Raw genomic sequence first — 17802 nt, 5'->3', positions numbered from 1 at the left:
CCATCACACCAGGCCCATTGTAATTAGTATAGTTAGAGATGATTCTGGTCAACCTTCAAGGCCACCACCGTCTACAGTAAATGACCCCTCCCCAAAGTGTTTGGACTGTTATTTCTCTCCTCCTCCCCCTCTCCCTTCCGAGTGCCAGCTTTATACCAGTCTCAGTAAAACTCCACTGCTACTTTAAATCCATTCGTGAGAAGTGGGGGTCCAGCTGAAACCTGACATGCTTTACTACACACACCCTTCTCCCTCGCTCTTTACACTGCCCTCTCTCCCCGTTTTTCTGCTCCCTCATGGCTCATATCAGTGGAGCTGTCCTAGTAAACGCTGTCTGACCCAGTCTCTATCTACTGCTCCTCAGACTGCAAACTAACATACCTCAGCCACTGTACCATGTAGGCCTACTTGTGCACTATTGTTTTAGTACAGAAACTGAGTTTTTTTTTGGTTAGCAGGATTGACCCCCACTGTACTTACACTGACTGAACATAACTGTTCTAAGAGATGCTGCTATGACTGTAATTTGTGCACATTTCCAGGAACCTTGACTATTTGATGCCACTGCTAGTGGCAACCACACTTTGACTCCAAATGTTCATGACACAAACATAGCCAGCTGCACACTCAACAAGTAAGGCCCAAATAATTAAGTCTTAACAAATGTCCTCATCAAAACGTGTGACGTCTCGCTGACCACCACATCATGTCTGATTAGTCACGACTGACTTGGTCTCTCAACATGTCACTGGCAACCTCCAGCCCTGGGGCAGAGAAAGGACCTGCCTACATTATAGAAGAGAGGAAATGTGGTACAGGTGCTGTCGAACATAGCAATCCACTAGCTATTTGATGTGTGATATTTATTCCAAGGACCCCAGACTAACCTCCGTACCAGTCACCATAAGCTGCTTTGTGTCCCTTGAGATCAGTAGTAGATGGAATGGACCACCATGTACATCATAGATTTACCTCTGCTATTTCATATAGCCAAGGCATAATCTGTTAGGCCTAAACCTTATTGAGTGGCAAGTGATTGTGCTACAATAATTTGTTCCATTTTTTAAAATAATAACCAAAATCACCACAGACAAGTCTAAACTTCAGATGGCTACTATGGTCTTTGGTCCTGATCTGAAAGCTCTGGACTGGTGACAGATAATTTCCAGTAGGGATCCAGCGTCTTCCTTTCACGATTCACCTACCCTATCTTTTCAGATTAGTGCAGATGAAGAGGAGAGTGAGGGGGAAAGGTAGCTTCTTATAGACCATTAAGATGCACCCCATTTTACATCAAACAAGCAGGATGGGGGGGGCCTACCATGGGGGATACAAGTAGTGATGGAGAGAAAAAAAATATTATTTTGGATGACATATCGATACTTTGACTCCATGTCAATTATTATAATATTGTTTTATGCTAGGTAGCGTTAGTCGGCTGTACCGGAGACAAAACTCCAGTATTTTTCATCCTATAGCTTATCCTCCATCTTCTTTTTAAATAGTGAGCCAACAGCTTTTCAGCGCTTTTTCCCCCATGACTGATCAAAACGAATTTTCTCGTGCTCTCTGGTCCCTCTGCAGCAGACATATAGTGAGCAACATGTTTGGAACATCAAATCGCAATATCGAATCGCAATACATACAAAATCGTGAGAATCGTAATACATATCGTATGGGCACCTAAGTATCGTGCTAATATCGTTTTGTGAGGTCCCTGGCAATTCCCAGCCCTAGATACAAGGCCTGGCTCTCTGTTCATGTCTCTGTTCAGGCTGTCTCTTTCAAAAAAACAGCAGAAACGCAACCTTTCACAGCTGGAGCAGATCTTACTATTTAGCAGGACGCCAAGCAATAAAACAGAATGTTGAACATAAAACATCAGCATCCCAAAATACCTGCCCCTCTTTCTGAGGAAGAACATGAACTTTGGAATAAATAAGTTAAAAAAGGTGGGAAAGTAGGCTAACAAAGGTTCTCAACCCTCTGGTCTGTTGACCAGCGCCGGTCCTTGTGATGTTGCTTACTGCTCTGTCAGATAGGGAGCTGACACTATTTCATCAGCTCTCAAGAACTAGTTTTAATCTCAGCTACAAGGTTGTGAACCACAGTTTGCCAGTCCCTGGCACAGAAAAGGCTGATAAACACAGGTCCACTCAGCCCCTCGTTGGAATGCTGGTCTTTTACATAATACTCATACTCTCTGCTTTAGTAGTCTGCTGATTCTCAGAGTAATATGATTTAAAGATTCTCATGTGATTTGTAGATTGTTCCAGGTCAAGCATTTGCAGCAGCTGAGAGCTTCACTTCTAAAAATCGCTTCAAGCAAACTAAATGTCATCAAAATCCCGCTCCATCGTGTGAACCAGACTCACCTCCGCTTCGCATATCGCTAGAATGAAGACAAAGCATGGAGATGTATCCACGTTTGAGAAAGAAACTCGCCCTATTGGATAATCCATCTAGTGCTGGGTTATATGAACAAAAACGAATATCTTAATTTCTTCAAATTTATGGGTGATTCACGACATACAGTTCAAGTCGGAAGTTTACATACACTTAGGTTGGCGTCATTAAAACTCGTTTTTCAACCACTCCACAAATTTCTTGTTGACAAACTATAGTTTTGGCAAGTCGGTTTGGACATCTACTTTGTGCATGACACAAGTAATTTTTCCAACAATTGTTTACAGACAGATTATTTTACTTATAATTCACTGTATCACAATTCCAGTGGGTCAGAAGTTTACATACACTAACAACAGCAAAGGACATTGTGAAGATGCTGGAGGAAACAGGTACAAAAGTATCTATATCCACAGTAAAACGAGTTCTACATCGACCAAACCTGAAAGGCCGCTCAGCAAGGAAGAAGCCACTGCTCCAAAACATCCATAAAAAAGCCAGACTACGGTTTGCAACTGCACATGGGGACAAAGATCGTACTTTTGAGAAATTTCCTCTGGTCTGATGAAACAAAAATATAACTTTTTTGGCCATAATGACCATCATTTAGTTTGGAGGAAAAAGGGGGAGGCTTGCAAGCTGAAGAACTCCATCCCAACCGTGAAGCATGGGGGTGGCAGCATTATGTTGTGGGGGTGCTTTGCTGCAGGAGGGACTGGTGCACTTCACAAAATAGATGGCATCATGAGGCAGGGAAATTATGTGGATATATTGAAGCAACATCAAGACATCAGACAGGAAGTTAAAGCTTGGTCACAAATGGGTCTTCCAAATGGACAATGACCCCAAGCATACTTCCAAAGTTGTGGCAAAATGGCTTAAGGACAACAAAGTCAAGGTATTGGAGTGGCCATCACAAAGCCCTGACCACAATCCTATTGAAAAGTTGTGGGCAGAACTGAAAAAGCGTGTGCGAGCAAGGAGGCCTACAAACCTGACTCAGTTACACCAGCTCGGTCAGGAGGAATGGGCCAAAATTCAACCATCTTATTGTGGGAAGCTTGTGGAAGGCTACCTGAAACGTTTGACCCAAGTTAAACAATTTAAAGGCAATGCTACCAAATACTAATTTAGTGTATGTAAACGTCAGACCCACTGGGAATGTGATGAAAAAAATAAAAGCTGAAATAAATCATTCTCTCTACTATTATTCTGACATTTCACATTCTTAAAATAAAGTGATGATCCTAACTGACCTAAGACAGGGACTTTTTACTAGGATTAAATGTCAGGAATTGTGAAAAACTGAGTTTAAATGTATTTGGCTAAGGTGTATGTAAACTTTCGACTTCAACTGTACAGTCGTGGCCATAAGTTTTGAGAATGACACAAATATGAATTTTCACAAAATCTGGTGCCTCAGTTTGTATGATGGCAATTTGCATATACTCCAGAATGTTATGAAGAGTGATCAGATGAATTGCAATTAATTGCAAAGTCCCTCTTTGCCATGCAAATGAACTGAATTCCCAAAAAACATTTCCACTGCATTTCAGCCCTGCCACAAAAGGACCAGCTGACATCATGTCAGTGATTCTCTCGTTAACACAGGTGTGAGTGTTGACGAGGACAAGGCTGGAGATCACTCTGTCATGCTGATTGAGTTCGAATAACAGACGGGAAGCTTCAAAAGGAGGGTGGTGCTTGGAATCATTGTTCTTCCTCTGCCAACCATGGTTACCTGCAAGGAAACCCGTGCCGTCATCATTGCTTTGCACAAAAAGGGCTTCACAGGCAAGGATATTGCTGCCAGTGATATTGCACCTAAATCAACCATTTATCAGATCATCAAGAACTTCAAGGAGAACGGTTCAATTGTTGTGAAGAAGGCTTCAGGGCGCCCAAGAAAGTCCAGCAAGCGCCAGGACCGTCTCCTAAAGTTGATTCAGCTGCGGGATCGGGGCATCACCAGTACAGAGCTTGCTCAGGAATGGCAGCAGGCAGGTGTGAAGGAATCTGCACGCACAGTGAGGCGAAGACTTTTGGAGGATGGCCTGGTGTCAAGAAGGGCAGAAAGAAGCTACTTCTCTCCAGGAAAAACATCAGGGACAGACTGATATTCTGCAAAAGGTACAGGGATTGGACTGCTGAGGACTGTAAAGTTATTTTCTCTGATGAATCCCCTTTCCGATTGTTTGGGGCATCCGGAAAAAAGCTTGTCCGGAGAAGACAAGATGAGCACTACCATCAGTCCTGTGTCATACCAACAGCAAAGCATCTTGAGACCATTCATGTGTGGGGTTGCTTCTCAGCCAAGGGGCTGAGTGGGCTCACTCACAATTTTGCCTAAGAACACAGCCATGAATAAAGAATGGTACCAACACATCCTCCGAGAGCATCTTCTCCCAACCATCCAGGAACAGTTTGGTGACGAACAATGCCTTTTCCAGCATGATGGAGCACCTTGCCATGAGGCAAAAGTGATAACTAAGTGGCTCGGGGAACAAAACATCAATATTTTGGGTCCATGGCCAGGAAACTCCCCAGACCTTAATCCCAATGAGAACTTGTGGTCAATCCTCAAAGAGGCGGGTGGACAAACAAAACCCCACAAATTCTGACAAACTCCAAGCATTGATTATGCAAGAATGGGCTGCCATCAGTCAGAATGTGGCCCAGAAGTTAATTGACAGCATGCCAGGTCGGATTGCATGGGTCTTGAAAAAGAAGGGTCAACACTGCAACTATTGACTCTGCATCAACTTCATGTAATTGTCAATAAAAGCCTTTGACACTTATGAAATGCTTGTAATTATACTTCAGTATTCCATAGTAACATCTGACAAAAATATCTAAAGACACTGAAGCAGCAAACTTTGTGAAAATTAATATTTGTGTAATTCTCAAAACTTTTGGCCACGACTGTATATCTACATTTTATGTTCTCTCTAAATAAGCTTTGTTGTACAATTAAAGGTCAAATACACTGCATTTCAAACAGTCAACAATAATCTAATGAATTCAGGGCTTCTTCAATTATACCTTGGCTAAATATAAGCCTTCCACAACCATAAGTCTGCCTATGTAAATGCCCTTTTTGTTACAAATTTAACCAGAACCATGCAACCATTCACATCTTGTAGCAGGCATTATAGAAAATAACCACAGGTCTCATACAATCTCTCAAGAACAAGCCCACCTGCTAGGACGTAGCCAGTTAATCTTTATATTTCAAGTTTCAAGGATCTATTTGCTAGTTAACAAGGCAGAACAGTTGAATTGTTATGAACACACCCTTCTGTCATTCTACAACTGTTTGAACAGCATGCTAGCTTGTCCACTTTGTTCAGATGTTGAAATCAAATGGCCTACCTTCTTTCTCAGAATGAGTTGCCAAATCCTTTGTGTTTTATAAATATGCAATAAGCATAAAAAACTGACTAGACAGCTTGTATAACAGTCTTTGGCTAAAATGCTACAAGCGGTACGTGGTACCCCAATGCTGTGTGCGACAAACTGAGAATGAATTTTCCAGAATTGAGGGTATGGTTAGAAAGGTTAACGTCTCCTCTGTTACAGTAAAATAATGTCTCAATGTGTTGGTGTCCATATGACCCATTCTGTTGGACCAAACCTCAAATGCAAATAGCGAGTTGAAACCGCTTGTCAGAGAGGAAGAAGTGATCTCTCATCTTTGTTGTGTGAGTGGCAGGGGGAGGGGCTTGATGTCTGTGTGTAAACAGAGGAAGATGTGCGGTTTCACTCTCGCCAAACTCTGTCCAAAATAAGCCCAATGCATTCTATGGGCTTATTTTGGACCTAACCTTGTCGCTTGCCTTGCCGCCTTTGGGACAACGACTCCCATTGTTAGGGCGGAGAGATGAGCATCTTGTCATTATATACAGATCTCTGGTGTAAATGGGAAGGTGAACACAACACAGAAGGAGCAAAGAAGACGAGACCAAAAAGAACAAGCGGACATAAATGCTCATTAAAAAGAAAATACGATACAGGTACCTTGCAATATAGGTATTTGGAATATCGCGCAAAAAAAACATACATTTGAAAGAATCTAATTCATTCAATATATCTTGCAGCCCTAGATCCCATCGCTGCAGGCACAAGGTCAGGCCTGGAGGATGACGACCCACTCATCACTATCAAGATACATTTTCACACTGTGTGACCAATTCATCTTTCGCATGCTCTCTACTTGTCAAGTGTTCCAAACGGGGACATTATTTGTCTCTTTACCTAAACATGCAAACACTATCAGATAGAATCAATAGCAAGCAGTGTACTGGAATGACATTCTGATGAAATGAATTTTAATTCACTCTCATGTTATGGGAGGCCCAAAATAACTGAAACGAACAATGACTACATCTCATCTGCCCAGACCTGCATGCTCACACCCCCATCCCTAGTGCCTGCATTAGTGTTTTCCACATGGCCTTCAATTGTACCAATTTGGTTTTCCTCAGTCGCCCATGATATTTCAATATTTCAATAATAAATCTTTAGATTTTTCCATTGTGTTAATGATTGCGGATTGATTGATGTCCACATTTTTAGTAGACGTTTTTCAAGAGGAGAAGAGAATCGTCCAGCCCATTGGGTGTCTCACTACACCCCCATAATGCCATGTCTTGAAATTTGCAAACAGACAAATTAAAAAGATGTTTATATTGTAATACGTCTGACAACATTCCAGCTCCGCCCATAACTTTTGGACTTTATAGCATTCCCAGAAGGCATGGATTATGGAGTCATTATTAGTTTAACACTGAAGACATGACTATGCCGTTGTGCTGTAGAATTTGTGAATTTTGTCTCTCGTATAATACATTCCATACATTAGTTTATACTGGATTAAGCAAGTGTACATTTTCTTTAACTGTAATTTTGTTAGTTATGTTCCAACATTCCCTCCATCTTGTGCCAACATTGTTTGTTTTAAGTCCTGGTTCCAAAAGTGTATTTTTCTTTCTCTAAGAGATTGTCAGTTGGATAGGCTCTCTGCAAGGTTTTGAATATCTTCCCTATCATATGAACATCCTTTCTGACTCAAATAAGATTCCATCCAGGTTGCTCTGATATCCAAAAGATTTCTAATCGAAATTTCCTGATATGTAACTATCTACATTGGTCAGTCCAAAATTACTTTTTTCTGTCATGGAAATACATTTATATTTTAGCTTTAAAAATGATAAACTTCCTCATGGCAAAATGTGTACAATAGCATGAGATTAGCTATAAAACTGCAGATTGCCCCGTGGCAAAATGTGTAAAATTGCAGAAAATTCCCAAAACATGTATGGGACATGTCTTGATTGATGCATGTCTCAGTGGACTAATCCATTGCGGAAGCCGCAGGGATGGCAGACCAGTAGTACATAAACCGTTAATTCACATAATTTCTAATCTACAATGTTTGTTTGGATACCGTCATTTCTGTCAATGAATTCAATATATTACTATTTTTACTGTTCTCAATTTTGGAGTGGACATGTTGTTTGCAGAGAACACATCCTAGGCTACATTTGTGAGAAACACGTTTTGGTTTATTTCATTCCATTTACGAGGTCAATTTATTCATTGTGTTTTGTTTGGAGCGCTCCTGTCAATGTTGACTAAGGACGCACACCTGACTACGCATAGAAGTAGGCCTGGGCTACCTGGCTTGAGTGCACATGTAGGCTTATAAAATGTGCCTATTTGGGGATCTGACAGTATTTCTGTCTTAACTCACCACCACTAATGAGCTGTGGAGATTCTCAAAGTAATTTTTTCTTCACCTCAAACAGCAAGTAAACAAAGTCTGTTTTTACATCCATTGAGAATGACAATAGTTCCCTCAATGTAGCCTATTTGAAAAATCTTTCCAGCTCGCTCCCTTTCGATAACCCGTCATGCTCTGATCCATGCTCTGATCCGGTGGAAATGTTATAAAATAGGCCTACCTGATTACTTCTTATCCCTTGCGCAAATAGCCTACAGCTGTGTCTGTCCAGAGCTCACTGGCAGGGGAAACTCTTGAGGGTCCAGAATATTTTATACAATGTTGCAAGTTTGTTAGCTTAGGGCTGGACCAAGTTGATAGTTGATACAATGTTTCAAGTTCATACATTAAGGGACGCAAGTGGCATTTCCCGTATGTTTGATGAGGATCTCCATATTACAAATGTACGGTCCCTTACTAGACGTCCGTGGGTATTATTAAAATTAACCAGCCGCCTCTCGGGCGTCCCCCAGTGCCCGGTCTTCCGGGAAGTCATCAAATGAAGTCTCTAGGACATTTGGTTTCCGCGTTATATATATATATTTTAATGGGATATTTTTCTGCTGTACCGGAAAATTCCACCAGATGGCGACTGACTGTATATTGCAAATGGACAAAACAAAAACACCAAATGGACATGGCCGTTTCTCGTAAACGGAAAACCCTTCAAAGATGAAACTCGGTGAGCACAGGTTTAGCCAAATGTACTTTTAGCCCAGAAACAAGATGTCGTTGAGGCCTCAACGCTCTTTGAGTTAATGCCCATTTTCTGGGATTAAAGGTTGAAAACGGTAATACAGTGCTAATTTGACAGCTTCACGTCAAAGTACATAAACCTACAGTGTAAGGAAAAATAGAACCAGCCATTTATCTAACGTCCGTTTGATGATGGTTAACTTCTCTAGGGTAGGGGGCAGCATTTTCACATTTGGATGAAAAGCATACCCAAATTCAACTGCCAGTTACTCATCCCCAGGAGATAAGATATGCATATTATTAGTAGATTTGGATAGAAAACACTCTGAAGTTTCTAAAACTTCCACAAGCAATGGAGAGGAACCACTATCACTGCTCGGCCATCCCGAGTTCCACGAGCCAGTCAATTGGGCATTTCTGCAGTATATTAGAGCATGTCCAATTCGTCATGGTAAATGCCCATTGTAAGACATTGCAAACAGACAGTGTACAATTCCAATGTATTTAATGAAGGATTTAACATCACCAAATGGACAGGCTGAAATCAACACCAACGAGCGATTGGACAGTGTCCATTACACATATGCTATATTGTCAGTGTGAACATGCTCTTCTGCAAGTTGACAGTGTCCATTGCCAATGTATATCCATAACGACTTCCCATTAGGAAATGGACATGCTGAATCAACATCAATGAGAAATTCTTGCTTCCTATGATCAAACATGACAAATAGACCTTCTAGGTTGATTCAGGGCTTAACATAGTGATATATATCATTTGGTCAGTATATATGTCATTTGGACATTTCCTATGCCATTTGGACATGGTTCACTGATTTTTGGGTTTGGAAACCGACTTCCTATGATCATATATGGCAAATGGACATAACATCCTGATTTGGTACTTTCAATACTTTATATGCCATTTGGACATGGTTCACTGACTTTTGGGTTCGGAAGCAGACTTCCTATGATCATATATGGCAAACGGACGGTAGAGCGCACTCTCCACCTTTGGGATTTCTGGAGTATGACACTTGGCATTTGCCATGTTCCACTTGCAATATGTTTTTGATGAACTATCGTCCATTTGAGTGTTATTTGCGGTTGTGTACTTGATTCGCCAAATGCCAATAAGATGCCATTCATTTTTGTCCATTTCATGGGGTCTTCCCTTACAGACAGGCCATGCAAAGCCAATGTGATATATTTTTATCAGGATATTGTTTTTATTTGTTGGCTTTATATAAGCTATTTTTACATAGTTGGCAATGGCAATTGAAGTTGCTTTTAGATTTGTAGCATTTTCATTTAGATATAATTGTTATTAACCACGACAATGATTTTGAGATAAAGACTTTATTATAGAATAAATGTTCTACAAAAATGTGCATAAGAAAATCATAACTGGCACGCAGATCAGTAGAAATGGTAAGATAAATTGGCACTCCAAATGGAAAAGGTTGCCGATCCCTGGTTTAGCCTATTACCGGCAACTTTGGGAGAGTAATGGCAGAATCTGCGAAGGCCAGCAGCAGGTGATGGTTTGGGAACAATTTATTTTTTGTTTGGTTAGGCGATCTTGATCTCTGGCTCCCTTGAGTCATTTGTATGTCTTAATTATTTCATCACAGTGTGCTTAAAGCATCAGACAAGCTCAGTGGCTTACATATACGGTAGTTGATTTTATTAAAACACATAGGGTGTGTCTATATATGGAAAAATAGCCTATGAGTTTAAACATTTTGACCAGTCGAAATAATTACTCTGGGGGGGGGGGGGCACAGCCTAGTCAGTATTCATAACAAAAAGTATCTCTACCTCAGTCACAGGGCATCCCCACCCCCACGTCCTCTTTCCCTCCCTGTCCCTTAGCTCTCTCTCAGACAGAGCTGCATGCTGACTACTGTTCTGTTCATGTTCTGTCTGTCTGTGTACTCAACTGTTCCCGCATCACAGCATCCATTTCCACTGAGCCTCTCTGCTTTGACCATCATGGCATTCCTCAGAAAGCCAGGGCTCCACCATCCCCTGATCCCTGAGCTAGTACCGCACATGACAGGGATTTAGCCTACTGGTCTTTCACTATAGGCAGGCTAATATGGGGTTGAGTATTTAGGCAAATAGTTAGGCTACATATCTGAATATGTCCTAAATGTGTAGGCTTTGGAACATATTTCAAGTGACCTATTGAATTTTTCCTGCGTAAGCAAATTTGTAGGCTAGTTTATCATCTTCATGATTTGTTTTCTTCATGTAACCTGACAGATATTATGGTGGTCATGCTGAATCATTTTTATGGGATGGAGAGGCAGCAAGCACATTATTTGTGTTAGCATGCACATTGTGTTTTCATCTTGACATTGGCCCTCGCTGTTGGCCATTGCAAAGAGTGTAGGCTAGCCTAAATTATATCCCTTTGCAGGGGGGCAACAAACATGTAGCCTATTATAGCACAGCACAGAGTAGCCTACTACTCTCAACTAGAGGTTGACGTATTATTATTTTTCAACGCCAATACCGATTGGAGGACCAAAAAAACCCTGATTCCGATTAAAATCGGCAGATTTTTATAAAATAAATAAATATATATATTTGTAATAATGACAATAACAACAATACTTATTTTAACTTAATATAATACATAAATGAAATCTATTTAGTCTCACATAAATAATGAAACTTGCTCAATTTGGTTTAAATAATGCAAAAACACAGTGTTGGAGAAGAAAGTAAAAGTGCATTATGTGCCATGTAAAAAAAGCTCATGTTTAAGTTCCTTGCTCAGAACATATGAAAGCTGGTGGTTCAATATTCCCAGTTAAGAAGTTTTAGGTTGTAGTTATTATAGGAATTATGACGCGTCGACTATTTCTCTCTATACCATTTGTATTTCATATATCTTTGACTATTGGATGTTCTAATAGGCACTTTAGTATTGCCAGCCTAATCTCAGGAGTTGATAGGCTTGAAGTCATAAACAGCGCTGTGATCCAGCATTGCTAAGAGCTGCTGGCAAACAGAGTAAAGTTTGAATGAATGCTTACGAGCCTGCTGCTGCCTACCACCGCTCAGTCAGACTGCTCTATCAAATCCTAGAATTAACTATAATATAATAAACACAGAAATACGAGCTTTTGGTCATTAATAGTGTCAAATCCGGAAACTATCATTTCGAAAACAAAAAGTTTATTCTTTCAGTGAAATACGGAACCATTCCGTATTTTATCGAACGGGTGGCAACCATAAGTCTAAATATTGCTGTTACATTGCACAACATTCAATGTTATGTCATAATTATGTAAAAGTCTGGCAAATTAGTTCGCAACGAGCCAGGCGGCCCAAACTGTTGCATATATCCTGACTCTGCGTGCAATGAACTCAAGAGAAGTGACACAATTTCCCTAGTTAACTTCTTATGGCTGGGGGGCAGTATTGAGTAGCTTGGATGAATAAGGTACCCAGAGTAAACTGCCGGCTACTCAGGCCCAGAAGCTAAGATATGCATATTATTAGTAGATTTGGATAGAAAACACTGACATTTCTAAAACTGTTTGAATGATGTCTGTGAGTATAACAGAACTCATATGGCAGGCAAAAACCTGAGAAAAAATCAAACCAGGAAGTGGGAAATCTGAGGTTTGTAGGTTTTCAAGTCTTTGCCTATCCAATATACAGTGTAAAATTTGGTCCGATTGGCTTCCACTAGATGTCAACAGTCTTTAGAACCTTGTTTCAGGCTTCTACTGTGAAGGGGGAGAGAATAAGAGCTGTTTGAGTCAGGTGTCAGGCAGAATGCCATGAGCTCAGTCAGGCTTGCGCCCATGAGAGTTAGCTGTGTTTCTTTTCCTTTCTAAAGACAAAGGAATTGTCCGGTTGAAACATTATTGAAGATTTATGTTAAAAACATCCTAAAGATTGATTCTATACATCGTTTAACATGTTTCTACGAACTGTAATATAACTTTTTTGACTTTTCGTCTGGACTAAGTGCCTGCGCCTCTTGAATTTGGATTTGTGAACTAAATGCGCAAACAAAAAGGAGGTATTTGGACATAAATTACGGACTTTATCGAACAAAACAAACATTTATTGTGGAACTGGGATTCCTGGGAGTGCATTCCGATGAAGATCAAAGGTAAGTGAATATGTGAATGCTATTTCTGACTTCTGTTGACACCACAACATGGCGGGTATCTGTATGGCTTGTTTTGGTGCCTGAGCGCTGTACTCAGATTACTGCATGGTGTGCTTTTTCCGTAAAGCTTTTTTGAAATCTGACACAGCGGTTGCATTAAGGAGAAGTATATCTTTAATTCCATGTATAACACTTGTATTTTCATCAACATTTATGATGAGTATTTCTGTAAATTGATGTGGCTCTCTGCAAAATCACCGGATGTTTTAGAAGCAAAGCATTACTGAACATAACGCGCCAATGTAAACTGAGATTTTTGGATATAAATATGAACTTTATCGAACAAATCATACATGTATTGTGTAACATGAAGTCCTATGAGTGTCATCAGATGAAGATCAAAGGTTAGTGATTAATTGTATCTCTATTTCTGCTTTTTGTGACTCCTCTCTTTGGCTGGAAAAATGGCTGTGTTTTTCTGTGACTTGGCGCTGACCTAACATAATCGCATGATATGCTTTCGTCGTAAAGTCTTTTTGAAATCGGACACTGTGGTGGGATTAACAACAAGTTTATCTTTAAAATCGTGTATAATACTAGTATGTTTGAGGAATTTTAATTATGAGATTTCTGTTGTTTGATTTTGGTGCCCTGCACTTTCACTGGCTGTTGTCAAATCGATCCCGTTAACGGGATTTCAGCCGTAAGAAGTTAATATTGCCTGCTAACATGAATTTCTTTTAACCAAATATGCAGGTTTAAAAAATATATACATCTGTGTATTGATTTTAAGAAAGGCATTGATGTTTATAGTTAAGTACATTCGTGCAACGATTGTGCTTTTGTTAAATCACCCGCTTGGCGAAGTAGGCTGTGATTCGATGATAAATGAACAGGCACCGCATTGATTATATGCAACGCAGGACAAGCTAGTTAACCTAGTAATATCATCAACCATGTGTAGTTAACTAGTGATTATGTTAAGATAGATCGTTTTTTATAAGATAAGTTTAATGCTAGCTAGCACCTTACCTTGGATTCTCGCTGCACTCGCGTAACAGGTGGTCAGCCTGCCACGCAGTTTCCTCGTGGAATGCAATGTAATATGCCGATTACCGATTGTTATGAAATCTTGAAATCGGCCCTAATTAAATCGGTCGACCTCTACTCTCAACTTCATATCCATTGTTGTGGGAATAGTGGGATAAATATAATTTAACCACGGTGATCCCGAACATCATTGACCTGGCATTGATCTCGAGGCCATATGTTAGAGATCTGGTTTTGGACCCAGAACACAACACTGCAGTCTTTTCTCTCTCTGTCTCAAACAAAGGCATGGTGTCTGTGCCAGTCATGACCGTAACAAACCGTATTCTTCACTGTTCAGCATTCCTCACAGCTAACAAGTTTTTGTGAGTAACACTAGAATCAACAGCTGTTGTTGTCTTGGCTGTGCCAGCCTGGGTGTGTGTTTGGTCAAGCCAAAAAGGGGAAGAGTTTATCGGTGAGAGACTGGGAAGTGTTTAATCTTAATGTGATCAACAGGGGAATTCAAATTGGTTAATTACACATCAGGGATGGAATGTGTTGACGTTGTCATAATGTGTTGCTTCGAGTTGGTAAACTACACACAGTCAGGGTTTTAGCCTAAATGTTTGGCTGTTGATGTTATGCAATATGCATCACAACAGTGTCCAGCTTAAAAATGATAAGGCCTGGGCCAAATGCATCTGTTTATGACCACTTGCTTCTCTTCGCTGGTCTCTGTTATAAACCGGTTATGAGTGTATCATGCTTCACATACTGTCATTAGGCTACTTATTCTGTCAAGCTAAGTCATGTTTATGACTTATGCAGGCAGTATGATGGAACATTCAAATAAAGGGTTCCTGCTAAAGTCATCCAAGCCTAATGCCTTTCACTCGTTTTGTCATGACAATCTATTCACACTGACACTTACCCAAATCATTTTACCACCCCCAGCCTCCCAACGAACACATTGACACAGACACACACTCCAATCTCAATATTCATAAACCTGTTGTGTGTAGCTGTGTACCAGGCTCTGTAGATCAAATGATTCAGACAGAGTTTAAGGGCCCAGCAGCTATTCACTGTGAAGTGTGAGGAGTGGGTATACAGACAGGTGCACTAACGGATATGACATGTCAAACAGAACAAGTGAACACGGTAGCCTCTATTTACTCGTTACTATATGCATTCCATGCTACAGGCCTAATGCTAATATATTACACTGAAGAATAATCAATGCAAACTTACACTTGCTCTTAATTTCCCACTTATCTTATGATGATACAGTGTTTCAGCCTAAAAACATAGACAAAACGGACAAACAGCACAATAATATCTCAGAGGAGCCATAACATTGCCATGTTCCCAGTGGACTGGAAAGTCCAAGTGTTCTTGCTTGTTAGTGGGCAATTACTCGAATGTCACATCTCATAACCCCATACAATAACGATGCTGACTCTGCAATCCCACCAGCGCTCGAGCCACCCGAACCATCATCTTGACAAAATGTTAAAACCTCAAAGAGCGACATTGAGGTTTAGGAGTCGTTTCATTGTGACCTGCTGCTTCAGGCTGATGCACAATGCAAAGATGCAACGTTCTATCAGCAGTTTAGCTAAATGACAGCCACCTGTATGGTGCAATGTGAGCCAAAAAACAACCAGAGTAGGCTACGTACGAACGTTGGCTCGTGATTGCATGGCAGTTGAAACACGACGTCGCACACTTTAACATTTTCATTCAGACTGACCGTATCGTATTTTGTGTCGTAAAAATTTAAGTGAATAGCCGACATCATTCAAACAGCCATGTTGATGTATAGCCTACGTTGGTGGATAATTTGGGGAAAATAACGACTGGACATATGAATGTATGTCTACGTCAGTCCGTGCGGAAGATATAATCGTAGCAGGTAAACCATAGGTAAAACACTTACCTTGATACCCAGCGCAGGAAAACAAAAGATGCTGCGGTATCTTTCCGTTAGACGGAATGTGTGGGGATGGCCTCAAAGCTTCAAGGGAAACGCCAAACAAGCTCATTCAATGCAATCTACAAGCGACTGTACAGTCTGTATCCCTGCGCCATGGAAAGGGGGGGGGGGGGTGCTAGGACAATATTCCGAGTTGTCTTGCATATAAGTCATCAAAGAGTGATTAAAACTCTTATTTCTACATTATTTCGTGTTAATATCGATGGATTGTTAACGATAAATGATTGTGTTTGAGATTCGAGAGTATGTTTTATTCTCAGTCGATCTGTGCACCCCTACCATTGTATATGATGTGTTCCATTTTCTCTTAAAAGATACACCTCCTTTTTATGAACGCAAGGCACAGTTAGATCCATAGAAACAGAATGAATAGAACGGCCTTGGAACCTCTAACCCTGAGCCTTCGCTATGCCCCGCTTCATAATGTTGGGCAACCAATCGCAGCGCTCCAATGGATCGAGTACGACACCTCGGTCAAGCTCACGTTTACATCGCATGAAAGCCAGTGAGGTCTTTGGCAAAAACTGAGTTCTTAAAAATAAAAATAAACATCTTTAAATGGCTAAATAATTGAACACTGCACCAGGAGTACTTGCTACTGTGACTCCTGAAATGCAGCCTGTTGATGGAATATTTTTCTAATATGAAATTATACTTTTGTTATTGTTTGCTAGCTCAGTCTCACTAACCACTTAAAATGACTTGTTTTCTCAAAATGTGTGTTAGCTAGCTAACTTAGCAATGTTATGATTACAACTCCCATCTGCTGTCGACATCAGCATACGATTGGAGAGCACTAGTTAACTCCAAAAGTGGTTATAGCTTTGACTGCATGCTGACCAGTAACGACCCACAAGGTAGGGCAGAGACCCATCTGTTTTGAGTCCCACCTGTTAATTAAGCTAAAAAAATAATGTGTTGCCTGTTTTGCATGTTATTTTGGCATTAATACGTGTCACATATCAGTTTGCAAACAATATATATATATATATAATTGAGTTAATAAAGCCACATACAAACTTGGACTCTTTTTTGCTTTCTTGATTAAGGCAGCTCTAAAATGCAGTGCTTTCTGTGGTGGTGAGGGAGCCAGTGGAAAACACGAAGCGTAGGTGTCACAGCTGTTGAAAAGAGAGGACCAAGGTGCATTTTCTTTATTAAATCAAAATGACACCGAACAAAAACAATAAACACTACAAAAACAAACCATGAAGCTCAAAGGCTAAGTGCCCTAAACAAAGTCAACTTCCCACAAACACAGGTGGGAAAAAGGGCAGCCTAAGTATGGTTCTCAATCAGAGACAAAGATAGACAGCTGTCCCTGATTGAGAACCCTACCCGGCCAAAACATAGAACTACAAAACATAGAATACCCACCCCAACTCACGCCCTGACCAAACCAAAGTAGACATAAAAAATATCTCTCAGGTCAGGGCGTGACAGTAGGGGTTGGTAATGTTTTTTGGTTGCGCCGTGATTGGCTCAGTGTTCTGTCACTCACTGGGACACTACGTCACTGCAGTGAGCTCTACAGGTAGAGCTAGAAAATTCAAGCCCCTTGGGTGCTGCCATAGAGTTACATTAGAAGTTCCCACCCAAGCAGGCTCAAGGTCATTGGCAACACATAAAATGACGTCAAATCACGTTATATCTTCAGTAGCTTTGATTGGACTGGTTAGAGTGCTGGGCCATTAACAAAAAGGTTGCTGGATCAAACCCCCGAGCTGAGAAGGTAAAAATCTGTTGTTCTGC

At 40.6% G+C, this 17802-nt stretch overlaps 1 protein-coding gene across 2 annotated transcripts in view; it reads right to left on the bottom strand.

The window, feature by feature from the left end:
- LOC139550944 (protein FAM110B-like) overlaps window positions 1–16120 on the bottom strand; it is a 49679-nt gene extending 33559 nt beyond the window's left edge. The window contains exon 1 of one of the 2 annotated variants that reach the window (XM_071362239.1): window positions 15994–16120. The gene's annotated coding sequence lies outside the window, so the exon portion shown is untranslated. The remainder of the gene's footprint in view (window positions 1–15993) is intronic. The other variant, XM_071362238.1, reaches the window with a different exon arrangement.
- Between the last annotated feature and the right edge of the window lie 1682 nt (window positions 16121–17802).

The sequence above is a fragment of the Salvelinus alpinus genome, chromosome 23, assembly GCF_045679555.1.
Source record: "Salvelinus alpinus chromosome 23, SLU_Salpinus.1, whole genome shotgun sequence".
Taxonomy (NCBI): Eukaryota; Metazoa; Chordata; class Actinopteri; order Salmoniformes; family Salmonidae; genus Salvelinus; species Salvelinus alpinus.
This window is presented reverse-complemented; position numbering and strand designations above follow the sequence as displayed.